At 37.4% G+C, this 27,148-nt stretch overlaps 1 protein-coding gene across 1 annotated transcript in view; it reads right to left on the bottom strand.

The window, feature by feature from the left end:
• FRMD6 (FERM domain containing 6) overlaps positions 1-27,148 on the bottom strand; it is a 240,031-nt gene that overhangs the window by 173,581 nt on the left and 39,302 nt on the right. The window contains exon 2 of the mRNA XM_019451819.2: positions 26,472-26,539. The gene's annotated coding sequence lies outside the window, so the exon portion shown is untranslated. The remainder of the gene's footprint in view (positions 1-26,471; positions 26,540-27,148) is intronic.

Here is a 27,148-nt window from a genome sequence, read left to right as displayed (position 1 = left end):
GAATTCTGAAAATCTGTTTTCAAAAATCTGTTTTGAAAATCTTTTTTCAAAAATCTTTAAATGTACAGTTATAAAACCTTAATATTTGTGAAGAAACCTGGACTTTCCAAGCTCAGTTATATCAAGCATTTCCAATAGCCATTAGTATTGTCATATACTGATCTCATATACTTTCCTCATATACTGTCATATGCTGTCCTCATATACTTTATCTCCATCTTTCTTACTACCTATAATTACTGAGATACACATGTAATCAAAATTGCAACCACTATAGTCTTTTTTCTTTCTATTGTGGCTCTAGCTCTTGATAGGTATGATTCATATGGATGACGCTACTGTGAAACATATTTAAAGCATGTATAAAAATTTTTTGACACATTGAGAGGTGGGATTTTCCACTCCTTCCCTTGAGTCTGGGATGTAAGCAATATTCTATTCTATGGAAATGACACTGTATAAGGCTAGGTCAGCAAAGGCCATGCAGCCTCCTCCTGGTTCTCTTGGGATATTCACTCTTTACGCTCAAGTATGAAGTCTGGCTATCCTGAGACTGTCATGCTGAGAAGGTCTACTTTTTGGCACTTTAGCTAATTGCCCTATGAGCGCCCAGCCTGAAATCATCAGCAACCACTAGACATGTCAGAAAGAAGCCTCCGAATCAATCATTTCAGCCCCTAATCATCAAGTCACCCCCAGCCCTTGGGTCTCCCTTGCTGAGGGCCTTGACCTTATGTAAAGAGATAAGCTATCCCTACTGTGTCCTGTCTGAATTCTTGACCCAGAGAATCTAAGGGCATCACAAATTATGGTTTTATGCCACTAAGTTTTGGGGTAGTCTGTTATGCAGCAATAATACCTAGAACATTCCCTGATCACTATAATACAAATTGTATTTAATTAATCTACCATGTTTAATTCAATTCAGGTTATAAAATTTTATGCTGGAGGAAAGCCTTTGCTGATTCAAATCTTCTTGGTAATATGTTTTCCCAGCCCATTATGATTTGTCATTGCACAAAAATTGTACTTGGGTAAGAGGATGGGTAGAGGGAGGGAGAAAGAGAGGGAAGAGAGAGGATGACTTGGATGTTCTTTTATAAGAAGTAAAATGAGAAGCTTTATCTGGGCTAACACTTTAGGGGTCTCATACAATCACCATGCACAATCAACTTGCACTCTTAGTTATTCAGAACAATTTTGGCACCAGGATTTTAATAAATTATGACTCCAGAGTGCTTATACCTGGGCCAGCTTGAAGATCCCAGGGTGCCATGTGGCCTGAACAATGCTCCTGCCCTCCTTCACTAGCTGATGAATGGCATCAGGTATGGCTCCTGATGAGATCTAGCTCTAATCTCCTAATCTACTTCCATTAGTCCCCAGATCTAGGCAATTTCTGGTTAATATTTACATTCTGATTAAGAAAGCAAGATATTAATTTTTAGATCATGGAACCCATGGACCTGGGGATGGGGCAGGATAGAGATATGGAGGTGAGTGATGGATATTTACTTTGCAGTGCTCTACGCCTCTCAAATTGTCATTTTTCAACTCATCTTGAAATTGAAGAAGCAATTTGTGCTAGACTTGGGCCCTGGAAGACTTATAAAATAAGCCAAAGTGAGAACCTTTGATTTGGGCCAAATTCTACAGACTAAGAAAATAAAGTGATTGGCAATGCTGGAAATAACAGTTTTATAAAATGATTTAACACCAGGATCTTTCTACGAAATCAAATTTCCTAGGAAAGATGAAGTAATATATTATTAATTTTTTTCCCAAACGGGATAAGGTTACAAATGAATCTATAGTGATTTCTTCCTTTTTCTTTTGACTGAATTATGATACTAAAAAGCCCAATTAAAATAGCCTGAAAGAATCATCATTCAGAAGATTTTGATGTTCATTTTCACTGAATAAAGTTGGCATATCCATTAACATGGAAACCTCCTCTCCAAGGAAGAGAGTGCTCTTGAATTCAAGACTATTTTTCTGAAACTCATCAGATCAATGTTAGGTTGGGGTCATTAAAAAAACCACCTAAGCCTATCATCAAATGCAACCTAATCTTTCCCTACAAATCTATGGATGTTTACGTACAGCTCTGTTACTTAAATGCATGATTCACAGCTTCAGACTCAGTTTCTACAAAGGATACTTGTTTCCCTCTACTCTAAGCACTGGTAGTTTATAACACATTCCTAATTTTGGGCCACAACAGGCTCTAGTACAAAGAAGGTCCCTTCCACTGTTGAAGGGATTTTCAAATTGAATTGTTTGCTTTTACTTAATTTCATATTCCAGCACTTAATGATTTAACATACCTTTTCTGTAATAGGCTTAGGGTTAGAGGCCACAAGAGGAAGACTATACTGATAGTCTAGGAAATTAATGTTGTCATTCATATAAAGGAATCACAGTTGCAGTAATTTCTTTCCTCTACAGTCACACATGGTTAGCTATATGAATTTGCCTGAGTCACCCCTGGAAGGCAGCTGGTACAAATGGCTCTTCCAGAAGGACTTCATTTGAAAAGAGTTACCTAGATTCAGAGGGCAAATATTCTGTGCTCAGAATTTAGCTCAGTTTTACCCCAAAATTGTGACACTTCCAATTGAAATGGCAAACTGCTAAACCATAGTCTTCTGATGGTGGGGAGAGGGGCTTAATAATATGGTCTTCATAGATGTGAACAATTCAAGATTAATTTCATTCAACAAACTGTGTTTTTAAAGTACAAACATCAGGTTATTTTCTCCCTAATACAAAGATGATGGATTGGAAGCTTTTATCAAGGAAGGACCAAGAGTAATTTTGGAGTTTGGAGAAATCCATGGAAGGACAAGTCAGAGCAGGATATGGAAAGGACCCCATTGAGATGACTCTGGATGCCTAAAGAAAAGAGGGATCAGTGCAAAGGAGTGGGATTTATCAGAGATCACCTGCCCACTTGGCCATTACATAAAACTCATCAGGGTTGAAAACTCTCCCCATGCTTCTTCTGACACCCTGTTGCTGACCTGCATGAATATCACTACATTTATGACTATTACCGCTCCATTCATGTGGTTTGTTATATAAATACATAGGACACTGACCTGAAAGCTTTCAAGAGTTTATCAGAGAATATTTAAATAAGTATAGAATTAAACTTAGTTTTGTGTTGGGTTATGCCCATTTCATTGTGATAGGTGAATTTCTGCTTTCTCACACCTAGATTGTGATATAGAAAACAAAGATGCAAAATATAGATCAACACATATTTATTCCACGTCAATAATGTATTATAGATTCCTAGTGTGTACTCTAAGTGAACATTAAAAAAAATCTAAAACATAATCCTCAGAGAAGAGCTTCAAAATACAGAGTCAAAAAACTAAAAAATATCATAAAGTGGAGAGAACAAAAAATAATAAATTACTATTTACCTAGTCAAGACTCTAAATAAGCCTAAAAATGGCTGTATATACCATCTAGTTCTTTCTACTTATAAAGATAAACTCACATCTTTAAAACTTCCTGGAAACATGTTTCATCAGTTTACGTAGCCCTCTTATACATGCAGGTTCAGGGAAGCAGCTGAGCAGATGGCAGGAGTTAAATGCACACAAAGAAAATGGATATCTTCTTTCTTTTTAATTAGAGAAAGATTAATGAAGGAGATAGAAAATATTCAAAGGAAGGCACTTGTGGGTACTGAAATTGGAGGATCCGGAGAGTGGAAAATTCAAGATAAAGTGGATAAAGAAAATGTCTGAAATGGCCAAAGAAAGCACAGAGGTCTGAGGAAAGCTGGTGGGGGAGAACTGTGAAGGATGCCAGAGGGGACACCAGCATGATGATGGAGACTCTCAGTCTCCCTGAGAGTCAATCCCAGGGGAGCTGGCTTTCTTTAAAAACCAGAAAAAAAAAAGTACGTAGAACCCACTACCAGATGATTCTGAATGGATTGGTTAGAACTAGGACCCAAGAGTCTGCATGATAACATGCAGTCTGAGTGTTTCTGATGCAGTTGGTCCAAGGACCGCAGTCCAAGAGACGCTTGGAAAAGATGACTGCTGGAGCCTTGCAGAAGAGGGCAAAAATTAATGACTTTTAAAGAGAAGCAGAGGGGGGAAAAGATGATATTTTCTTAGTGGACTTACAGATCTTATTTCTCCCCTGAGTGAGAGCTGGCACATCCTCTAGGATCAGAGAGTAGATACCAAAGCAAGTGAAATACTGGTCATGCCATGTGTGCATGCAACTTTCTCTTACCTAGCAACTTCATTTATCTCTAACACAGTCAAGCTGGGAAATAGGGCAAAAAAAATGTTTCAGCGTGGAAAAAACTGACTTAAGCAAATCCACACACAGTTCTCATAAAATAACTCCTTAGGGCCTTGCTTCAAGCTTATTTATTTTTGTTTTAGAGATGTCTAAAAACTTGGCTATTGGATTTCTTAGCTCAAAGCAGTTAAAATCATAAAATTTGGCAAGGAGAGGTGCAGGGCGTGGTGGGGCAGGGGCGGTGCTAGAGGCACAGACATAGGTGGCAGAAAGAAATGATAGCTGACACTGAAGACATCCTGATAGTAAAGAATATGAAAAGCAGACAAAAGAACTCATTTGGAAGAGGGGCAAAATTTCTTCAAATGATTAATAACACCTAAGATCTAGTGTGTTACTGTATGTTATAGCAACTAATATTCATAATGGTGATCTCTAAGTAAAAAAATAAAATTGCTAAACTATGTTTAAAATATTTTGCTGAAAATGGCATGGAGGTATGACATTTTTGAAGAGTTCCTATTTAAAAAGCCTATAATTTCAGAGATATCAGCTTTGGTAATCAGCTTTGAGATAATCAGCTTTGGTTTTGCATATTATATATTCAGTTACTTATTTGCTCATTTATTACCTTCCTTATGGCATGCAAGGTATCATGCAAAGTGCCAGGAGAAAATAACATGGTCCCTCAAAAAGCAAAATTCTAGAGTCTGGAAATGCAAGCATCTTGGTTTAGAAGAAAGGTCAGAGATCTCTATGTGGATCTGGAAGCCACTTATGCAGAAATTTCAGTTGAAGTCACAGGAGTACGGTGCAGAGAGCAGAGAGGAAAACAAGGCAGCTCAGGGTGGAGCCAGGTGATGGCCTCACTCTCCAGTGATAAACAAGGCATTACCATACTATGTTACATGTAAGTTACATTTCAATCCTCATACAACTGGGATGGACTATGAATTGGGAAATTTGGACACAATTATGGGCTAAATCTTCTTTGAAAGAGTTTTGTCCAATGTTCCTCCTCACTCCGTTGCCCACCAAGGACCTGGTCTAGATGCATAATAGGATCAAAAATAAGAGTTGCTGAGAAAGACAAGCCTGACTGAGCCTCTGTCTGATGAAGCAATTAAGCAAATGTCACCACAGAGCACATTTCAGCGCTGAGGGCTTCACTCTGATCATTAAGGCTCTCACCTACTCAAATGTACAATTTTGCAAAGTAAACTGGTGCTATGAAATGTTTTGACACTTTGAAGAAAAAGAAATGCCATCTAATTGTTCAGAGACTGATAGGAAGAATAAAGTATATGAAAAGATAAAACGTATAGTGCATTAATATACCAATCTGCTAAGCTGAGCAAACAAAAGCTTTCTAAAAATTACTGCTGATGTTTGTGGGTGGGAGGAAGTAGTAATCACCATGGTGTATTCTGAGCTTGCTGTGATGTCCTGTCAAGCCTCCTGCTAAGTCACAGGAGAAAAGAGTTAAACGTTAATTCGTACACCAGATGTATGGAACACCAACTATAAGGAAGGCCCTTTGGTAGTTATGTGGGAGACACAACAGTAAATAATATTTAGCCCTGGCTTTGAAAGAGCTTATGAGTAGCTGAGGTACAAACAAATGACTACATCGGAAGGCAGGGAGTGATTACAGAGTGACTTTGCACATCTCCTGTTCCAACCTTCAAACAAATCATCCAGAGAGTTTTGATCTTACATACGATGTAAACCCAACCCAATGTGTAATTAAGTTAGTGGCAATTTCAATAGTTTTATCTTTTCTTTAATATATCGCTACTATTTATCAGTTGTCTTTTTAACCAGGAGCAGACCACATCAGTATCTAGATAAAGCTACAAATTTATTAGTGCTTAGAACTAATCAGTTCCAAAGGCAATTTCAACATGGCCCAGTTGTAAAAATCAAAGGCCTGTGATTTATATATATATAGGATACATATTTACACAAAATACATCTTTATATTTATGTTAATATACTTATAATTATATATTTATTTTATGTAATGAGTAAGATAATAAATATAAACATAAAATAAAACAAATATCTATATTTCCTTATAACTAAATATCTAAATATAAATAGTTATATATGTTCGTATGTATAAATATTGCCTGGCACATAGTAGACAGTCATTATTTATCTGTTGAATGAATAACAGAACATAAAATCTGGATTAAATTTGCTATGAACTACCTGAGTTGTATATTTATAATGTGCATTCATTGCTATTATTTGAAATTGTTAAAAATATCACATTATTTAGATAGACATCATCAGTAGAATTCTTCCTTGGAAATTAAATGCTCTCCCACATGTATCTGAAGATTACATGCTCAGCGAGAAAGTCTAGGGATAATGTTTTGCCAGATGACAGACATCTGGTGGTCGTCAGGTAAAACAATGCCTAGTGATGCCATTAATGCCCTTTTAACCAAGAAAGCTTCTTGAGGGAAAAAAAATGCACTGGAGATATAGTTCACATTATGTGGACTATTAGTGTTAATGTTTCCTAGTTCAGACTTGGATGCTAGTTTTAATAAAGTTTTTAGACTAGTCTTAGATTTACAGATAAATTGTGAAAATAGTACAGACAGTTCCCACATACCTCAGGCCCAGCTTCCCCTATTATTAACATCTTACATTAGTATGGTATATTTATCACAACTAATGAACTAATATTGACATATTATTATTAACAAAAGTCCATACTTTACTCAGTTTTCTTTAGTTTTTACCTAGTGTTCTTTTTCTGTTCCAAGAGCCCATCATGGATACCACATTACATTTATCTCCTTAGGCTCTTCTTGGTTGGGGCAGTTTCTCAGACTTTCCTTATTTCTTAATTTTTTTATTAATTTATTTTCAAGTTAGTTAGCATACAGTGTAGTCTTGGCTTCAGGAGTAGAACCCAGTGATTCATCTTTTACATATGACCCCCAGCGCTCATCCCAAAAAGTGCCCTCCTTAATGTCCATCACCCATTTAATCCGCTCCCAGCACCCCTCAGTTTGTTTTCTATATTTAAGAGTTTCTTATGGCTTGCCTCCTTCTCTGTTTTTATCTTATTTATTTTTAATGACCTTGACAGTCATTTTATAGAATGCCTCTTTTTGGGGTTTGTCTAACATTTTTTTCATGATCAGACTGTGGCTATGGGTTTCTGTGAAGAACACCACACATGTGGTACCATTTTCATCACATCATATCAAAGATATATAATATCAACATAGTATCACTATTGATGTTGATCTTGATCACTTGGTTGAGGTAGTGTTTGTAAGGTTTCTCCACCGTAAAGTTACTCTTTCTCCTCCTTTTCATACTGTACTCTTTGGAAAGAAGTTACTCTGCATAGCCCCCCCCCCCCCCTTAAGGGATGGGGAGTTATGTTCCATCATCTTGAGACCAGAGCATTTACATAAACTACATGGAATTTTTTGGCATGGGGAATTTCTTTCTTCTCCTTATTTATTTATTCAATCATTCATTTATATCAGTATGGACTTATGGATATTAATTTTAATTTTGGATATTAATTTTAATTAATATTTAATCCAAATACCATTTCATTTTGTTGCTCAAAGTGTTCCAGCTTTGGTCATTGGGAGCTCTTTTCAACTGGCTCCTTTATTCCTTTGGCATTCCCTAATCATTGTTAAGCGTTTGGTTTTGTTTTGTTTTTAGCTAGCACTTCCTTACTGGCTTTATAAGATGTGCCAGGTTCATCTTGTATATTTTTGCCCTGTCCTAGAATCATCCATTTCTCCAAGGATTCCTGGTTCCTTCCTTCTATTGGAGAATAGTCTTAGAAACCAAAATCTGAGCACTAGATTGCCCTTCCTGTTAATGGGGTTTTAGGGTATTATTTTGATATTTGGGTGGAAGCTTGCCCTCATCTTCCTAGAGGTTCTCATAGTCCCATTTCGCCTTTATTGCTGTCTAGATTCACAGCCTGCCCCTTTTCTTCATGGTAAATATCACTCCATTTCTTCTCTTAGCTCTTCACTATCAGCAACTCATTCAGGGTCAAAGTAGCATTAGAAATAGCCACCAAAAGAATAATATCTTTCAGGTATTTTTGTATTTCTTAAAACTAGTTAGTAGGTATCCCCAAAGAAAATATGATCCATTCTTCTACCATTAGTCAGGTGTTTCAGTTCTGATGTTTTTGGTTATAGCATTAGGTATCCACCCCTTTAGGGAAAGTGATCTTTCCTTGCTAACAAAAAACTCAGCTCAAAATAGCTAAAACAATACCAAAATGTAACCTAGTTCAGTGATCCAACAATGCCATCAAAGATCTAAGATCTTCTGAACTTTCTGCCATGCTATCTTAGTCCTTGTCCTTAGAGTAGATACCCTGATGGCCACAAGATGCTCGACACAGGTCGTATCTAGATACATAGAGAATCTACTTCTTGCCTTTGAAGTATGAAGAAAAAGCTTTCTAGAAGCTCCCAGCAAACATTTTCTTATGTCTCACAGGCCCAAATTGGGTCATATCTTCACCTCCAGATCAATCATTGATAAATTACATGGGATTATCAAAATTGGTTTAGACCAAATAGAGTATATCCTTGAGCTTTCCTGAGGGCTAGATACCTAAATAAAATCAGGATTCTGTCAGCAGAGAAGGGGAAAATGACTATTGGGTAGCTCACCAAAAATGTGTGGTAGAGTAGCTACGGCATTATTTTATTCCCTTACAATACAGATTAAGTTGGGTTTGTGTGTGCGTGTGTGTATTATATATATATGTACATATATATATATGGGAAATATATTATATATATTATAATATGTACACATATTATATATGTTATATATATACATATATTATATACATATATACATATATTATACATATATTATATATATAATATATATATATGGGAAAATGGAAAACTATTTACATGTCATTTATAAAAGAGCAAGTCTATAAAAGAGTGCAATACCAAGGTATAAATGCAAAATATAGTGGCACATCATGTGAACGAAAAGAGACCAGTATCTCATAGAAACAGGCGGTCAAGGAGACCTGGGTGGGGTCGGTTTTGCTTTGTCTGCAAGGCCGCTGGTGGTGTTCTAGCACCTCCCTCAGTCTGTGTGACACAGAAGTGTGTGTGTGTGTGTGTGTGTGTGTGTATTATATATATACACATATATATAATACACACATACATATATAATACATACATATTATATATATACATATATAATACACACATACATATATATAATACATACATATTATATATATATAATACACACATATTATATATATATAATACATACATATTATATATATAATACACACATATTATATATATAATACATACATATTATATATATAATACACACATACATATTATATATATAATACATACATATTATATATATATAATACATACATATTATATATATATATATATAATACACATACACATATATGCATACACACACTTTCAGAACCATTATACCTCTCCATAGTATGTCTTAACCTAGAATCCTTGGAAGCAGAGCCTGAAAAAGGACTACATATGAAGGTAATTTATTTGGTGATTGATTTCAGGAAATCGAAGTGAGGAACTAGGGAAATGAAACAGGGAAGGGGAAAAGCCAGTAAAAGGATATACTATTGATTTGGCCACTGCTGTGGGCAACTGATGCTTCAACCTGCTGGAATATTTTGAAGAGCCTTATGAAAAACATCTCAAAACTGCCTATCCATGGGATAAAAAGAGAAGGCATTAATTTATTATCCTTAGTTTCCCATTTAGTAAAGTGGCCTTGTAGGTATTAACGCCCTCCAGGCTAGCTAAATGTGAGTTCTGAGCAGGTTCCCACACTTGGGTATCAGATAAGCCCCAGGGCAAGAAGGAAGAAGCAGCCATGGTCTAAGGACAGGCACTGTCAAATTATACATCTGCGAGGCTAGTCAAAGGCTGCCTGGAACATGTTGCCACAATAGGGGTTGAATAAGAGGCAGGGCTGAGGGGGTGTGAAAAAGAAGAGCAAAAGGAGTGTCCGGTGCATAGCATTTATCCTGATCATAATTATTCACCATTTGTAGGAGTATGTAATGGAAGTCTCCTCCACCACCCACACCAGGCTGCAATCTCTGTAAGGAGAAGAACTGTGTGTGTCTGGATTATTTCTTCTATCTCTGTCACCTAGCACAGTGTCTAGCGCATTGTAGGCATTCACTGAAAGTACAGTAAGTGAATGGACAGATGGATGGATGTCACGAAACGAAGAAAAAGGTAATCCAATTTCCAGACCCATCATTTCAAAAGGAAAGTGTTCAATAATAAGCTAAAAATCAGCTCAATTCTCCCAAGATACAGGACCAAATCATCTCCCTAGGTTCCCAAGCCCTTTGCGGAGCTGGTTTAGGAATGGGCTAGGTCAGGAGAAATACAATACAGATGCTAACTAGTGCTTGGTTTGGAGAAGACCTAAGAGGAGGTGTCCCCTCTTGTCTCATTCCAGCATGTATTTGATGTGGTTCTGGAGAACCCACAGGACATCTCATTCAGGTGTGTTTTCTATGGAGTACCTCTTAGCATCTCCTGGATATCTGGAGGTCAGCTCCTGAGCTTTCCTTATTCCTCCTCGATCAGTCTAGTGCTGACCTGGCCCCACCAATGAGCCATGGACTATGGGGCATGATCTGACTTGAACCCCAGTTGCATCAGAGAGTACGTGCCATTTGGGGACGGAGAGCAGAATCAGGTATACTCCATACCTCAAAAGTGGGCATACTCCATTGAGTACCACATTACTTGAGGTGCATCTTTCTTGTGCCTCTCTTCTTATAGTTGTGCATTTATTACCGTTTGTCCTTTGAAATTACATAAAAATTTCCAGGGTAGTGACTGTGTCAACCTCCATTTTTCAATCAACTCTAACACTTGTAGATGCTGAATAATAAAGATGCCTAACTACTCATTTCCCTTAAAAAAAGCTTTAGCCATAAAAGAAAATGTTCTGGGTTTCTTTCCCATGTTGATCAGGCAAGTACAATCCCCTGCTTACATCCTGATGTAACCTGATATGAGAACCTGTCTGATTAAAGCCATGTCTCCAACTTGCAGAGTTAAGGGCATTTATAGGAAAAGAATATATTTTAATGTCCATTGTGCAGATGCTATTAAGGCTATTATCCTGAAATGACATTTCCCGTTACTTGGCTGGGATTTGTGTTTTTGACCTCCTTTTAAAATGCTATTTAGACTTTTAACTCCAGTAGACCTCCAAGAGCAGGTAAATCTGAGGGTTTTTATAATTTAGTCCCAGGAATATTTTTTAGAAGTGAGAAGAGCTTATTCACAATGTATTTAGGACCTCTCCCTCTGATCAGCTTGCCAATTCACTGAGCCAGGTAAAAAATGTTGGCCGTCTCCTCTATTTGTATTGACATTACTTATGGTAATTGCCCAGCAAAACCTTCCATCCACTTAGGATTTCCTGCAGGAGCCACTGAGAAGTCTGGTTTATGAAAATGACAGATTGCACCCCTTGATGATGACAGGTACAGTCAGTCCTTTAAAGCAGTCACACCTGGCATTCAAGTATCTGCAGTCTTTCAGGTGAACAAAACAGCTCCCCAGCCTAATCCAGAGGCTTAAAGTTCTCAGGTGGGTGCTGTAGGACTTGTAATGTTAAGTATTTTTATCACACACAAATAATAAAAATAAAAATGAAAAACAATAATAATAAACAAATAGTCCACTTAAAAATAGGCAGAAGACATAAACAGATGTTTCTCCAAAGAAGACCTCCAGATGGCCATCAGACACACGAAAAGATGCTCAACAACACTCATCATCAAGGAAATGTAAATCAAAACCACAATGAGATACCACCTCATACTTGTCAGAATGGCTAAAATCAAAACCACAAGAAATTATAAATGTTGACAAGGATGTGGAGAAAAAGGAACCTTCATGCACTGTTTGTTGGTGGGAATGCAAACTAGTGCAGCTACTGTGGAAAACAGTATGGAGCTTCCTCAAAAAATTAAAAATAGAAGCACCTTAAAATTCAGTAGTTTCATTACTGGGTATTTACCCAAAAATATAAAAACACTAATTCGAAGGGGTACATGAACCCCTACGTTTATTGCAGCATTATTTTACAAGCAGCCTAAGTGTCCATTCATAGATAAATGGATAAATAGGGTGTGGTACGTATATACAATGGAATATTATTTGACCATAAAAAAGAATGAAATGTTGCCATTTGCAACAACATGGATAGAGCTACAGAGTATAATGCTAAGTGAAATAAGTCAGAGAAAGACAAATACCATTTGATCTCACTCGTATGTGGAGTTTAAGAAACAAAACAAATGAACAAAGGAGAAAAGAGACAGTGAGAGAGACAAACCAAGAAGCAGACTCTTAACAATAGAGAACAAACTGATGGTTACCAGAGGAGAGGTGGGGGTGGGATGGGTGAAACAGGTAAAGGGGATTAAAGAGTACACTTACCGTGATAAAAATAAAATAATAAAAAAGAATAAACAACAACAACAACAACAACAATAATAAAGAGGGAAGAAGAAAACCTTTGGAGGAGACAGCTATGTTTATGGTATAGATTGTGGTGATGGCTTCACAGGTGTCTCCTTATCTCCAAACTCATTGTTTCATACATTATTAAGTATGTACAGCTTTTTTCTATGTTGACCATACCTCTATAAGGTGGTTTAAAAAATAACTGTAAATTAAATGAGTTGCCATTATTTCAGAATCAGGAATTTCCCATAAATATTCAAATTTTTGGTGTCTTTTGCAAAATCAGAAGAGCTGGCACCACTGGGCCTCACACTGGCACACGAATGGGCCTCAGTAGCGGCTACCTGTTGGAAAGGACTGGGCACTCCAGTTTGCAGACTGTCTATACTAGGTTTAGATCAGCATTCTGTTCAGTCTACTTCTCCTGTAAAATCACTACCTGGCTCCTAGAGGCATCAGAGTTTGCGCCTGTTGGCAGGGGATCCAAGGGACAATTGTCACCTGTAACTGTTTGCCCAATCCCTAAAAATATTACACTTAAAGCCCCCAAAGTTCAAAGGCAAAATGGTGTCTACACTTATGGTGCTGAATCTACCCAAACAGGACACCAATTCTAAATCTGTGTGTGGTTCTGGGATGTCAAGTTATGGCAGATAGGGGTCCACCTATCTGGTGGTCACCTTAGTAAAGAATCAGGCTTTTTATTTCACGTATACTTTTCATGACAGTTCATCAACAAATTTGCTCCCATTAAAGGAAACCTATCACAGAAAATTCAAAATTTACACAGAAAATACATTAGCATATGTACACTCGTTTACTTTATACACACACACACAGACACGCGCACACACACACACACACACACACATACACATACTGTGAACTGCTATGGGCTAAGCAATATTCTAGGCACTAATCTCTTTAAACTATGACTTATATTCAATAACATGAGGGATAATCAAATGAGAAAAAACAGGTCATAAATTCATTATATATTGTATATATAACATATTAAGATTGTGTATGTACATGTGTGGTTTCTGATGGTTTCTATTAAGTTAGTGATGGAGCAAATACACATATACATATAGTCAAAATATCTTAGCATATACTTACATGATATACGTTAATATACTTTATATTATATGAATTTATTTGTGAATTTATTTATATAAAATGAATTTATTTGTATATTATATGTTCATTTATATAGAGATTTCAAAGCATATTGATCATCTGTATTTAAACAATTTTTTTCTTCTACAATGAACTTATATGCCTTCAGGTCACTTTTAAAGATTATTTATAAAGATTATACTTTCTTCAAGAATGCCAAAATTATTGAAGTTCAAAGAAGTATCCTAAGAATACTACTTTCTGGTTCTGATATTTGTCTACATGTCAGTTAACTGTGACAAATGGGGCAAGGTTTTTACTTGGATTAGACAGGGCAGAGATCTAGATATAAGGACCGGGGTAAACCAGGAATGTACTAGTGATCAGGGATGGGCAGAGAATACCGCAGGTGTTGAAAGGAAGTGTACTTTGCAGATAAACCATAATTTCAGACCATTTCAGTGAGGGACAAATGGAAGTTATTCCAACAGAACATTTGAATCCAAGGAGATCTTGCACAGGGAAACAGGGTGTGCCACATAATGAGTGGCACCAGGGACCAGCAAACTGGGAGGGAATTCAAAGCATTCATTATGCATGTCAATGTGCCACATACTAAAGGATGCATTATTTTTCTGCATCACAATGAGGAAACTGAGGCTCAGAGAGGCAAAAGAAACTAGTATTTGGTGAACACTACCAGGTATTGTACAATCACAGACATGATGAAAACTGCCCAAGGTCACACAAGTAGTTACTGGGAGAGCTGGAATTCAAATCCAAGTTTTCTGATTTCATGGCCAGTGCTCCTAATATTCCCTTTACCACCCCACTTCTACCTCCATATCCTGAAGCTTCATCTCAGGAATCCACTCATGCTGGGAGTCATGGAGTGTCTCCTCCTAAGCTGCTCTTTGATGAGGCTGGTATTGGCAAAGCCACTCAGAGCTCTTTCCTGAGGGTAGCACTGACACACAGGCACAAATGTTTTCATCACGTGTCAGAGAAGCAGAAGCCACCCCCTGTTACACGATATTGGCTGGCTTTAATTTCCAACAATTTATTGAATGAAAAAATGAACCAATAATAGAAGGATATCATGCCTCTTTCCAAAAGAAATGGTATCAGTGAACAGGTGTATTTAACGTGAGAAAAGGAGGCACAGGTTGTTTCTCTCTGAATGAACACCTCTGTGTTAACATAGGACTCTGATTATTAGCAGACATGGCATGAACACCATTGTGGTGGTCAGGTCAGTGGACATGTTCTGGTGGCAGGGGAGTGGCTGTTTAAGGCATGGTCCCTGTCTCTAAAAGGTTTATACTCCAGTTGTGGAAATAGGGCACAGCCAGGAAAAAGGAACATAGCAACAAAGGGCCCAGATGCAGAGTGTTAGATGAGTTTAGCGGAGGGAATATTGTCTTCATTGCTGGAAAACACCCTTCCACACCCCAAACCTGGCTCCAGAGGCTAATGGAGGCCTATAACTGCCCAATCAATTCCTAAAATAAGCCTTTTTTGGCCTGTCAATGTTATACTATATTGTGATCATGACACTAAGCAAGCCTTTCCTGATTGAGTAATAACAAAAATTAAATTCTGCTTGGACTTGATTTTTTTATATATGTTTATATTTTTCTTTCGAATTTTTTGGAGAAAAAATGGTAAAGGTCCCATGCTCTTCATCCATCCATACATCCACCCAGCCAGCCAGCCACTCACCCACCCACCCATCCATCCATCCATCCATCCATCTGTCCACCTCCAATATGTCATGCACCAAGCTAAGTGATGCGAATCCAAAGGCCTGGGAGGCAGTATCCCTGCCTTCAGAGCATGCTCTGCCAAGGAACAACACTGCACCCACTTCTTTCTGGATCTGCTTGGCAGTCATATATGGAATATGAATGCCACCTAGACAGAATGATAAGCTCTTTAAATGGATTAAGTATCACAGACATGCATTATGTCTGGTTCTCAAATGTCAATGTGAATACAAGTCACGTGGGGGCCCTGTTAAAATGCAGATTCTGATGTAGGTCTGGTGTGGCCAGATTCCACATGTCTGATTAACTCCCAGGTAATGCCGCCAGTCCTCGGACTACAGTTTGGTAGGAAAGATGTTATAGTACGTGAAGATGACCTTGAAGTCTGGACTTTGGAACACCAGGGTCCCTCAAGTTTGAGGATAAATATACCACTACCAAATCCACATCTTTCCTTCTTCAGGGAAACATCTTTACAGAAGTTCTTTAGGCTTTAACTGAGATCTCCCCACACTTCCCCTTCCAAAAATCAGGAGTTTATTTAGTCCAGTTATCTTTCTATTTCCACAGAGCTTCTTCAGTTCTCTCAACGGCAAACTGTGGCTTCAGGAATCCACTGAGAATTAGAAGCACTTCAGAACAAGAAGAGGGGATCCAGAGTTAATTACCCTAAGCCTACTAGGCTATGTTGCAGATTCACAGAGGCACCTGCAATTAATTCTGATGGCTACAAGCCACGGGGTACCTAACAGCTTGTGGGTGATTAAGAATGAATTAGTAACCTTTCATTTAAAAGGTCCCAAGAAAAAAATGGGGACAGATGCCAGATATGTTTACAATACTTACAGAGCTCAGCCATCATGAGCATTCTCACTTATTTTCTGGCAATGCCTCTTTTTAATTTTTCTGTTTTTAAGTGGCACTTGTCCTTTGGTGCAACACTTACACAGTCTTAATGATACTTTTGCAAATAATGGGAATTCCTTTCTTTCTAAGATCCAGAAATCTCCGGGTGTCATTTTTTCATAGAAGAAAAGAAATTGGTAATTATCTCCGCAGTCTGATGTTGGGCACATTTCGTTTTTTAGTAAAAGATGATTTCATGGCAGCACCTCATTAACATTTCTGTGTATTTCTTTGTTTTAAATTTCTTAAGGCTGTTTTGTTTTGTTTTGTTTTAGAGATTGAGAGAGAAAGCACAAGTGGTGGATAGGCAGAGAGAGAGGGAGACAAAGAATCCCAAGCAGGCTCTGCACTGTCAGCACAGAGCCCAATGTGAGGCTTGAACTCACGAAACCTTGAGATCGTGACCTGAGCCTAGACCAAGAGTCAGTCGCTTAACTGACTGAGCCATCCAGGTGTCCCCTCTCTGTGTATTTTAAAATGAATGCTGTGTGATGCTATTTACAGATTCTTGGTTGGTCTGCAGTTTCTAGTTCAATTACAAAAGACCTAAGATATTTTTTTCAGGGCCACACAGAGTGCCAACATCTACCCAATCTCAAAATCTTTGGGAAATATGCCTACCCTCCAAAATGCTTACAGATGTGACTATAGTAAAATACTCTTCTAATAATACTTGGTGTTTCCTTGGCATCATCACAGGATTATTTGGTATGTTACATACAATGATGAAGATAAAGGTGAGTGTCCCAATAATTAAAAACAAATCACATTTGGGTAGGATACCATAAGACAGAAAGTTCCCAGGGGATAGAAAAATTAAATTGCTCCATACTAATATGCACTATAGGGCTCTCAATATATATCTCCAGAAGATGTGTTTGGTTAGGGCACACCAGGCTAGGATGTGAATCACGGAATGCCACTCCAAGACTGTTACAGAATGTGCATATGGTATAAACCAGAAAAGGCTGTATTTTAACCACTGTGACTCATGTATGACAGCCTGTGGCTTCAAGAGAAGGCTCAGAATCAGGATGGCATCAGGCACAGGCAGAACAAACTTGCAGCCAAGAGAAACAGAAGCTTCAGCTTTCCAGCAGAGACCATGATGCACAGAGTGTAGAATTATGTAACCTGTCAGTGGTGGGTACTCTGGGGATAGAGGGGTTTGTGCCTTTTTATTTTTTCTGGCATAAATATTTAAACTTCTCCATAACATTAGAGTCACAACTTACTTTCCTGGAATGAGGTTCTAAAACAAATTGATAGCCAAAGACTCTGGAATTTCTACATGCCACCAGGTTTGTTTCCATTACAGAACACTCAAAAGTTTTTACGTCTCTCAATTTTCACAGCGATGCTTCTTCCCAAACCTCCGTCGTTGTACCACGGGCTCGGGTTCTTGGTCAACAAGGCACCAATGGCATGTCGGGAACACTCACCTGGTATCTGAACTGTCAATTTGAAATCTGCCTGTAAGGTGGTATTATAAAACTTGTTTGCCAGCACTGGCTTTTGAACAATCTTTTACTGGGTTTCTCAAAATCAGTTCCTTGTAAAGATACTCTCTCTATTCATGCCTCCCTATGACTAAGGTCATTAACAGCATCAGAAGTGCTCAGAGCTGAAACCCAGCCTGAGAAGGTTACTGGCAAGCAGTGTGCTTATACTCTACATGTGTACACGAGTTGTTGTCATTTTTTTTCAATTACAGTGAAGACGATTTATGGTAGACGATATTTGGGGCGCCTGGCTTGCTCAGTTGGTAGAACATATGACCCTTGGTCTCAGGGTTGTTAAGTTTGAGCCCCACATTGGAGGTAGGGATTACTTTTAAAAATTATTTAAAAAATACAGTAGAAAATTGGGTTCTTTTTTTCTGGTTGCCCAACACTCACCTCATCTCCTTAGTGTAATAGCACCTCGGTTTTTTTCAAGAGTACATATTCTCGTCTCTATTAGACACAGTCTGTTAAGGCTCTCACACTAGAGTTAGCCATGCGACAATTCAATCAGAGTGAACTTCAGGAGTTGTGGAAGAACTCTAAGAAAAGTGTTTTTCTCTTTTCTGGTGCATATGATTCTGGAAAGAACTTTCCACATTATTTTTTCTTTTCATTTATTTTATCTATCTATCATCTATCTATCTATCTATCTATCTATTTTTGAGAGACAGAGACAGAGAGAGAACATGAGCAGGGGAGAGGAGGAGGAGGAGGAGGAGGAGGAGGAGGAGAGAGAGAGAGAGAGAGAGAGAGAGAGAGAGAGAGAGAGAGAGAGAATCTTAACCAGGCTCCACACTCACCAAGGAGCCTGACACAGGGCTTGATCCCATGATCCTGAGATTGTGACCTGAGCCAAAATCAAGAGGTGGACCTGAAGTGACTGAGCCACCCTATTGCCCCAAGAACATTCCACTTTAAAGATAGAATTTGAAACTGCTGGGGCTGCCATATGGAGTCTGGGGATGGAGCTAACAAAGTCGAAGGCAGAAAACAAAATGAACTTTCAAGAGCTAGCAAGAGCCCTGCTGCAAACTGTGTTCAAAAACAGACCTATCTCTGAATTCTTACTTTTGGAACAAATAATTCACTTTTTTGGGGCTTAACATAATCTGGGTCAGGAATTCTGCCATTTGTTGCCGAAATCCAGAATTGTCAGATTTTTCTACCAAACATTTGACGTTGTTCATCATTTTGTCATTTGCCATTTATAATGAAATTCCAACGAGCTGTCTCAAGGAAGACAAAAGTCAAGTGACCATTTTGAATTTAAATATAATCCTCTGTTTTCATTTTGTCACAACTTTCTTCCTTTTCTTTCTCCCATCAAACGTTTTGCCAGGATGAAGATGATGTAAGAAGGCCCACAATGATTTGATTAGGTTTTGGCTGCTTTATTTTCTGTGTCTGAGCATGTTTCCAGGTGATAAATCGTAGATCATGCATCAGTTTGATAAGGAAACAATTGAGAGTTGGTTGCATTAGTGTTTAATGGTAAAATACTGCTGCTGCTGCTACTAGTTGGCACTTACTGAATGCTTTCTGGTAGGGGGGAAAACATGCAAATGCTTGACAGAAACCAACTCGTTTTGTCCTTAAACCTATCTGGTAGGCAGTAGTGTGCTGGTAAACCAGCTCTGAGGAATGGGGAGGGAACCCTAATTTATAGGGTTCCCTGGTTCCTGGGATGTAAATATTCCCACCATGCCTGATTTTAAGCAGCCAATGGTTTACACACTGGCTGGAAAAATTCTTGCACATGTAACAATCAGCCCTTGGGAGCCAGTCTAACAGACTCCAGCACATCCTGGGAGGAACCTGAATCACGGAGAGGCTATGCAGCTTACTCAGATTCAGCGGTTTTCAGACCCAGATCTGTCCTCCTCCACAGCCCATGCTCTCAGTCTCTGCCCTCCTCTCTAACCATGGGGAAGGTTTTCACCCTTTCTTTGAGAAAAGCATACGAGAATGCAAAGGTATTTCTAATATCCTTTGCATTCAGATAAATTATATTTAGTGAGACTATTTAAAGAGTACTCGCGTTTTCTATATTTTATGGGTAAAGAGCAAGAATTTATATTAAAAATGACATTTGTATCAACCTCTTTGATGAATAGTTAACCACGTTCTTCTACCACAGACTGTTTTGAAGATAATCTATGTCTAGTATGTCTGGGAATGCTTATGAAAAATGAAGAAGTGATTTAAAAAGAATGGAGCGCCAATTAAGGGTGACCTATCAACATTTTTCAGCGCTAAACCCTGTCCTAATTCAAGTGTTACTATGTTTCTTAATCAAGAAACAAGCCTTTCCAGAAGTTTCCAGGAAATTTATGTGTGGGTTTTGAGTCCATGAAAGATACTGGCTTATAACCATGAATTTAAAATCGTTGTGTGTGAGCATAAATACCAAATATTTCCAAACTATGAAAAATTAAGTAAATTATAATTGATAAGATATTATTCACAGTAATTTCCTTTCATACCCATGCAGGCCTGACTACAAAGTCTTTCTTGGCTCACAAGTAAAGGATTTTGCATATACTGTTTATTATTTTAATCTAAGTGTGAAAGCTACAACAAAGTAAAATTGATAACAATTGTAAACATTAGATAATAGACATCTTTGCACAGCAGAGATATCAGAGTTCACTAGATAACAGGCATGAAGGCACTTTGGAAAATTCAAGGCTCTATACAAATGTGAAGAGTTATTACTGAATAACAATTCCAAAGGTAAAATTTCTCAACAGCCCAATTTATACACATTATTTTTAAACTATAAATTTGTAACAAAGTAGAGACTTCCCTACCTAAATACATGTAATAGAAAAGCTAATCACTAACATAGTCCTAGGAACTACATATTTTCTGTGTATTTCAAGCAGTATTATCTTAGTTTTTAAGAAACTTGATCACCTCTCCAGCCCCTACCAAAAATATTAAGGAAAAAAATTTCTATAGGGAATAAGATGGAATTCTTTGTGTAAATATTTTTGTAAATTCTTGAGTTTAAAAAACCTCCTACTATTAAGAAATTATTATTAAGTTTATTTAGGTAGGATAATCCTATTGAGATTATATTTTTAAAATGGTTCTCATCTGTTGAAGTTACATAATAAAATATTTATGGATGAAATAATATGGTCTCTGAGATTTGTTTCAAAATATCTGGAAGGGAGAAGGGGCAGAGGTCACAGATAAAATATTTGGTCCATGTACTGATAACAGTTGGATCTGTCCTGATGGGTATGTGGAGTTTGTTTACTAGTCAAAGAGTTTTTGTATGTTTACAGCTTTCTGTAATAAAAAATTTAAGAAAACTCACCTCATATCAATATTTGAAGCACTATAGAACATTTCTAGGGCTGAATAAAATGATATGAGGAAAAATTAATTGCCAAAATATCCATTCTTATTGATTTTACTGACTGGCTCTTGTCTGTTCTGTTCCAGTCCTCTCTCCCATTGCTGCCAGAATTATATTTCTAAAAATTAAATTAGTTCATGGAGTTTCCCTGCTCAAAAGACCTCTTTGGAAGACCCCCATCACCTAAAGGATACAGTCAGTGATTCCTTCTTGTTTTACCCAGAGCACTTTGGTCTTATTCTCTTATAGGAACCTCTCGTATGGTATGATCTTTTATCAGTTCCTATGTTTTTATCTCCGGCAAGACTGAGATCCACAAGGACAGGGAGCGTGTCTTTTTTTCTTCTATTTTTAATGCTTGGCACATTGGCATATGGTAGGTGCTCAATAAGATTTTGGTGAATGGAATGAATGTGAGATACATACTGTATAAAAGTAAACGTTGAGAACAATGGAACTAGAAAAGGAAGTTGTAAAGATGACTAGACAATTGGTACTTGTGTTTTGCCGTAACCCTTCTAAATAATGCATGAGAATTACTTAGAATCAAAATTTAAGGTGAAAGAATACTTACACATGATACTTAAGTATCTTTTAATTGAAAAGACGCAAAGGTGAATGTATGTTATTTCTTTGCTATTTTTAGGGATGCACACCTAAAGAAAATCCAACCATTAGGAATATACTATCCTCAACAAACAGTATCCTGGTAATATCATCAGTACAAGATTGTACTGCTTTAGTGTATAAGCACGATCACAAAAATCATAATCAACTCTGGTGCTTTCCCACAAGCAACAAAAGAAAGAAATAGGTTGGACTTCATCAAAATTTAAAACTTTTATTCATTAAAGGACACTATCAAGCGAGTGAAAAGACAACTCACAGAATGGGAGAAACTATGTGTAAATCCTATTCCTGACAAGGGTCTAGTACACTATAGACTACAAAAGAACTTCTATAATTCAACAACTAAAAGGCAAACAGCTCAATTAAAAAATGAGCACCAGACCTGAATGCACTTTTCTCCAAAGAAAATATATGAATGGCCAGCAAGTACATGAAAAGATACTTAAGGTCATTAGTCATTAGGGCAGTGCCAGTCAAAATCACAATGAAATACCACTTCACACCCACTAAGGTTGCTATAATAAAAAACCCAGAACATAACAGGTATTGATGAGGATGTAGAAAAATTAGAATATGCATATGTTGCTAGTAGGAACGTAAAATGGTGCAACCACTGTGCACAACAGTTTGGCAGTTAACATAGAATCGCCATGGACTCAGTAATTTCATTTGAAGGCATATGCCCAAAAGAATTATAAACAAGTGCTCAAACAGAAACCTGGACACAAATGTTTACAGAGACACTAATTTACAATAGCCAAAGGAAGAAAAACATCCAAATATCTATCAACTAATGACTGGATAAACAAACTGGTATACCATATAGTGGAACATTATTGAACCATAAAAAGGAATGAAGTTCATGCTACAACATAGATGAACCTTCAAAACACGCTAAGTGAAAGAAGCCAGATACAGAAGGTCGCATATTATATGATTCCATTTATAGGATTTATCCAGAATAAGCAACTTCATAGAAACATAAAGTAGATTAGTAGTTGTCAGGGGCTGGAGGGCAGGGAAGAATGTGGAGTGTCTGCTTAATGGGCTTATCTTTTGGGGTGATGAAAATGTTTTGAAACTAGATAGCAGTGACGCACAACATTGTGAATGTACTAAATGTTACTGGATTAACACTTTAAAATGATTAACATGGTGAATTTTATGTTACGTGTATTTTACTAAAATAAAAATTATGTTTTCCAAGTCCAACTTCCAGAGATTCTGTTGTGGGGGACCTGGTATGTAGTTTTAACAAGCACTCCAGTGATTTGATGCAGGTGGTTTTGGGAAAATACTTTGAGAAACATTGATATTCTGCTCCTACAGGCATTTAAATTACTTCCACAATAAAAGCCTCATACCACATAATTTAGCAAGGAAAATGTCTCAGAGGCATTACACATTACCTTTCTAAAGTTCCTACTTCCTAAGATGAAAAATTGTTAACCACTTTCAAATGATACTTCTCCAGAGCCTGGTTACATAAGCATGTGTACAGTCTCCCACTCAAAACTTTTTCCCATGACACCTGGAGTCACAGTCCTGTTAACTGATCAAGGCTCATCTCTCCTATGCCTTTGAAAGATGCACATGTTTCTACATCCTACCAAAGGATCTCCTTTGACTTCTGCTCAAATCCATACATAGTCAAGAGACTTGAAAATCTGCTGGTGTTTTTTTTTCTCAACTTCTCTCTGCCTTCCATCTCCCACCTGCATCCTGATTTAGTCCCCAGAACAACCTTGGGAGGTATGTATTATTTTTATTCCATTCTACTATGAAGAAAGTGAGTCTTAGAGTGAGTGGTTAGGAGACTTGTTCAGAATCATGCAACAGATTATTAAAAACTCAAATTCCATCTCTAGATCCCAAGTTCTGCAAGGGCATAATTTCCATGAGAAAAGGAACTTTGTGCCTTGAATAAAAAAATAGTGGGTATGTTCTTTTTCCCTGAATCCAGAAGGGTACCTCAGTCAACGCACAGTGAAAATTTATAGAGCATATAAATGATAGACAAAGCTTTAAGAGCAGAAGAAATCTAAGAAAGAAAATCCAAGTCCAATAATCTTGACCCATATAGAGATATAACAGTTTGCAAATTATTAAAGTCAAGTAAAGTCATCCTGATTTGGAGGTCTGCCACAATTTTGTCCCCGGGAATTTTGTTAGGCAGGAACTGGAAACTTGGCTGTGATCACTTGGGAAAACCTCTGGCCTAAGACACCTCACATCTACATTACTGACAGAGATTCCAAGAGTTCAGAAGGAAGGACTCCAAATTGTGATTTTGTTCTTCTACTAGAGAGGTATTCTAAAATAGGAGAGAAGATAAGAAATGGTAGTTCTGCATAGTATTTAGCTTAACATATCAGTCTAAGAAATGAATATCTTTGAGTGTTATGCTTTCATAAACTTCCTCTTTCATTCTTGTTTCAATGTAAATGCTTAGTATTTTAAAATTTCCTTTGGCAAGACATTTAAAAACCATAGGTAGCAAGATATAATGTTTACTTTTGAATCATTCTCCTTTGAATTTTATTTTATTGGCAGTAAAACAATGATTTGGTTCATTTACTTATAGAATTTATCATTAATTACCTACCCTAAACAACTACAAATTAAATACTCAAAATATGTGCACTCTGTTGTCTAGGAGACAAAATGGGACAATGGGAATCAGGATGAAATAAAAAACAAAGAAAATGGGCTTAGGTCACTGGGCTCTAATATCTAATTTGCAAATTTAGTTTGGCCTGTATCCTCTTCTTTAAGCTGTTCTGTTGAATTCTCATTGAGCCTCTACTCTGAGCCAGGCATTGTGCTAGATGACAGAGACACAAAGACAAACCAGTGTTCCCTACCATGATGGTATCCTAGTTTCATAATGTAATGTTTCACTATATCTAAAAGATCTCAAACCCCCTAGAACAAAACCTCATCTCAGATGTGTAAGAATCCTCTAAATTATAGCTCCAAATGAAAATACAAATCTCTATTTCCCAAATTTCTTTCACCACACACACACATTTTCCTTCTATCTGGCCTGACAACTGGAACATGGATTCTGAGAATAGGACAGGAAATACGTTTCAGGCCAACAAAGCTGCAGGCCCATTTCATCTTTGCTTCATTTTCCAGACCCCATCGCTACCCTTCCCTCTGTTCTCTTATCACCCTTAATCTTAATATTTCCAACTGAAGCACCAGGGTTGAAGCACCAGACTTTTAAGAGAATTCTAATTAAGAAAAAAACACCCTGTTCTAACTATTGTCACTGATATCAATGAAGCACTCAAAAAGGACAATAATTGCAAGACTCCAGAGCAGTCTTTTGGGAGGGCCAGCACATAAAGTGTGTTTTCTGTTGCAGTGTTCCAAGGAAATATTTTTCTTGCTAGTCACTGGAACAGCTGGTTGGGGATTTCCCTATTTTTTTTTTTTTAGAGTGAATTGATTTGGCAAGAAAAATAAATGAATCTTTTCAATTCCCCTTCTCCTCCCCTTTCACCCCACTGCCTCCTCCCCTCCTCTCCCACAACGAGTCAGCTGTACCCCAGGAAAGGTAAGAAGTGAATAAGAAGTCAGACTGTGGCTATTATCTACAAATGACTCACATAGCTGGGTCTTTTTTCTCTGTGTTTCTTACCACCAAGTAAGGAGATTTAATGGGGGAAAAATCCAATGTTACTGGCTACACACTCAATGCCTTGGCCTTCCTAAGATAACCACATTCCATTCCAGAACTTAATTCTCCAGAAGGAGGCCAGATCGGTTATACAGATGGTATGTGCCCCACCTTCAATTTGCTCTTCGACCCCCCACCCCACCCAAAGTTCTTAATTATAGCTATATTTCTCCAGTGCTAACCATTCATTCTTTATTTCACTCAACAAGTAGCTGTTGAGTATCCACTATGTGCCAGGCATAGTGATGAAAATTATAATAGTGAGAAAAATGGGAGAGGGACTTAGAATCTGTTGGGGAAGAAGGACATCAGTCAAGGTGTAACACAAATGAGAGCAAAAGCTGAGGTATGTGTTAAGGAAGAACACAGTATTTGTGATGGCTTCCAGAAAAGAATCAGACATGGAGTGGGGTGGGAGGGCAGTTCAAATAGATAGAGCTGAAGGATGAGTAAACCAGGTGAAAAATGCAGGAGAATGGTGAGATCTAGGCAGAGGGAACAGCATGTGCTAGGGCCCTATGACAAGAAGGAGCTTGGCATATTAGAGAAACTGAAAGAAGATCAGAAAGGGTAGAATTCAGAGAAAAGGGAAGAGAGTAGTACAAAGTGGAGATAGAGCCACCAAACAAACAAACATAAAACAAACAAAAAAATAGAAGTTGTAAGTGAATTCACTCAGGTTTCAGGACACAAGATCAATGTATAAAAGTCAGTTGTATTTCTACACAATAGCAGTGAGCAATCTGAAAATGAAATTAAGAAAACATTTTCATTTATAATATCATCAGAAAGAATAAAATACTTAGGAATAAATTTAATTTCAAAAGTGTAGTACTTGTACATTGAAAACTATACAATATTGTTGAAACATTTAAGGAAGAAGAAATAAATGGAAAGGCATCCTATGTTCATAAACCAGAAGATTTAATATTGTTAAGATGGCAATACTCACCAAACTTATTAACCCCTATTAATGCCCCAGATGATTTCTTTGCAGAAATTGACAAGCTGATCCTAAAAATTCATATGGAAATTCAAGGAACGCAGAATAGCCAAAACAAAAAAAGTTTAAACACATATTCTTCCTAATTTCAAAACTTATTACAAGGTATATTCATCAAGACAGCATGGTACAAATATGAAGGCAAACATATAGATCAATGGAGTAGAATGGAGTGTCCAGAAATAAATTCTCTTACTTTTACAGTTAGTTGATTTTTGACAAGGAAACCAAGAAACTACTGGGGAAAATAGTCTTTTTGAATTGTGCCAGGATAAGTGGTTATCCACATGCCAAAAAAAAAAAAAAAAAAAAAAGAAAAAGAAAAAGAAAAAAGAAGCTGGACCCCTAC

This window comes from Panthera pardus, unplaced genomic scaffold, assembly GCF_024362965.1.
Source record: "Panthera pardus isolate Hobbes unplaced genomic scaffold, ASM2436296v1 HiC_scaffold_24, whole genome shotgun sequence".
Taxonomy (NCBI): domain Eukaryota; kingdom Metazoa; phylum Chordata; class Mammalia; order Carnivora; family Felidae; genus Panthera; species Panthera pardus.
This window is presented reverse-complemented; position numbering and strand designations above follow the sequence as displayed.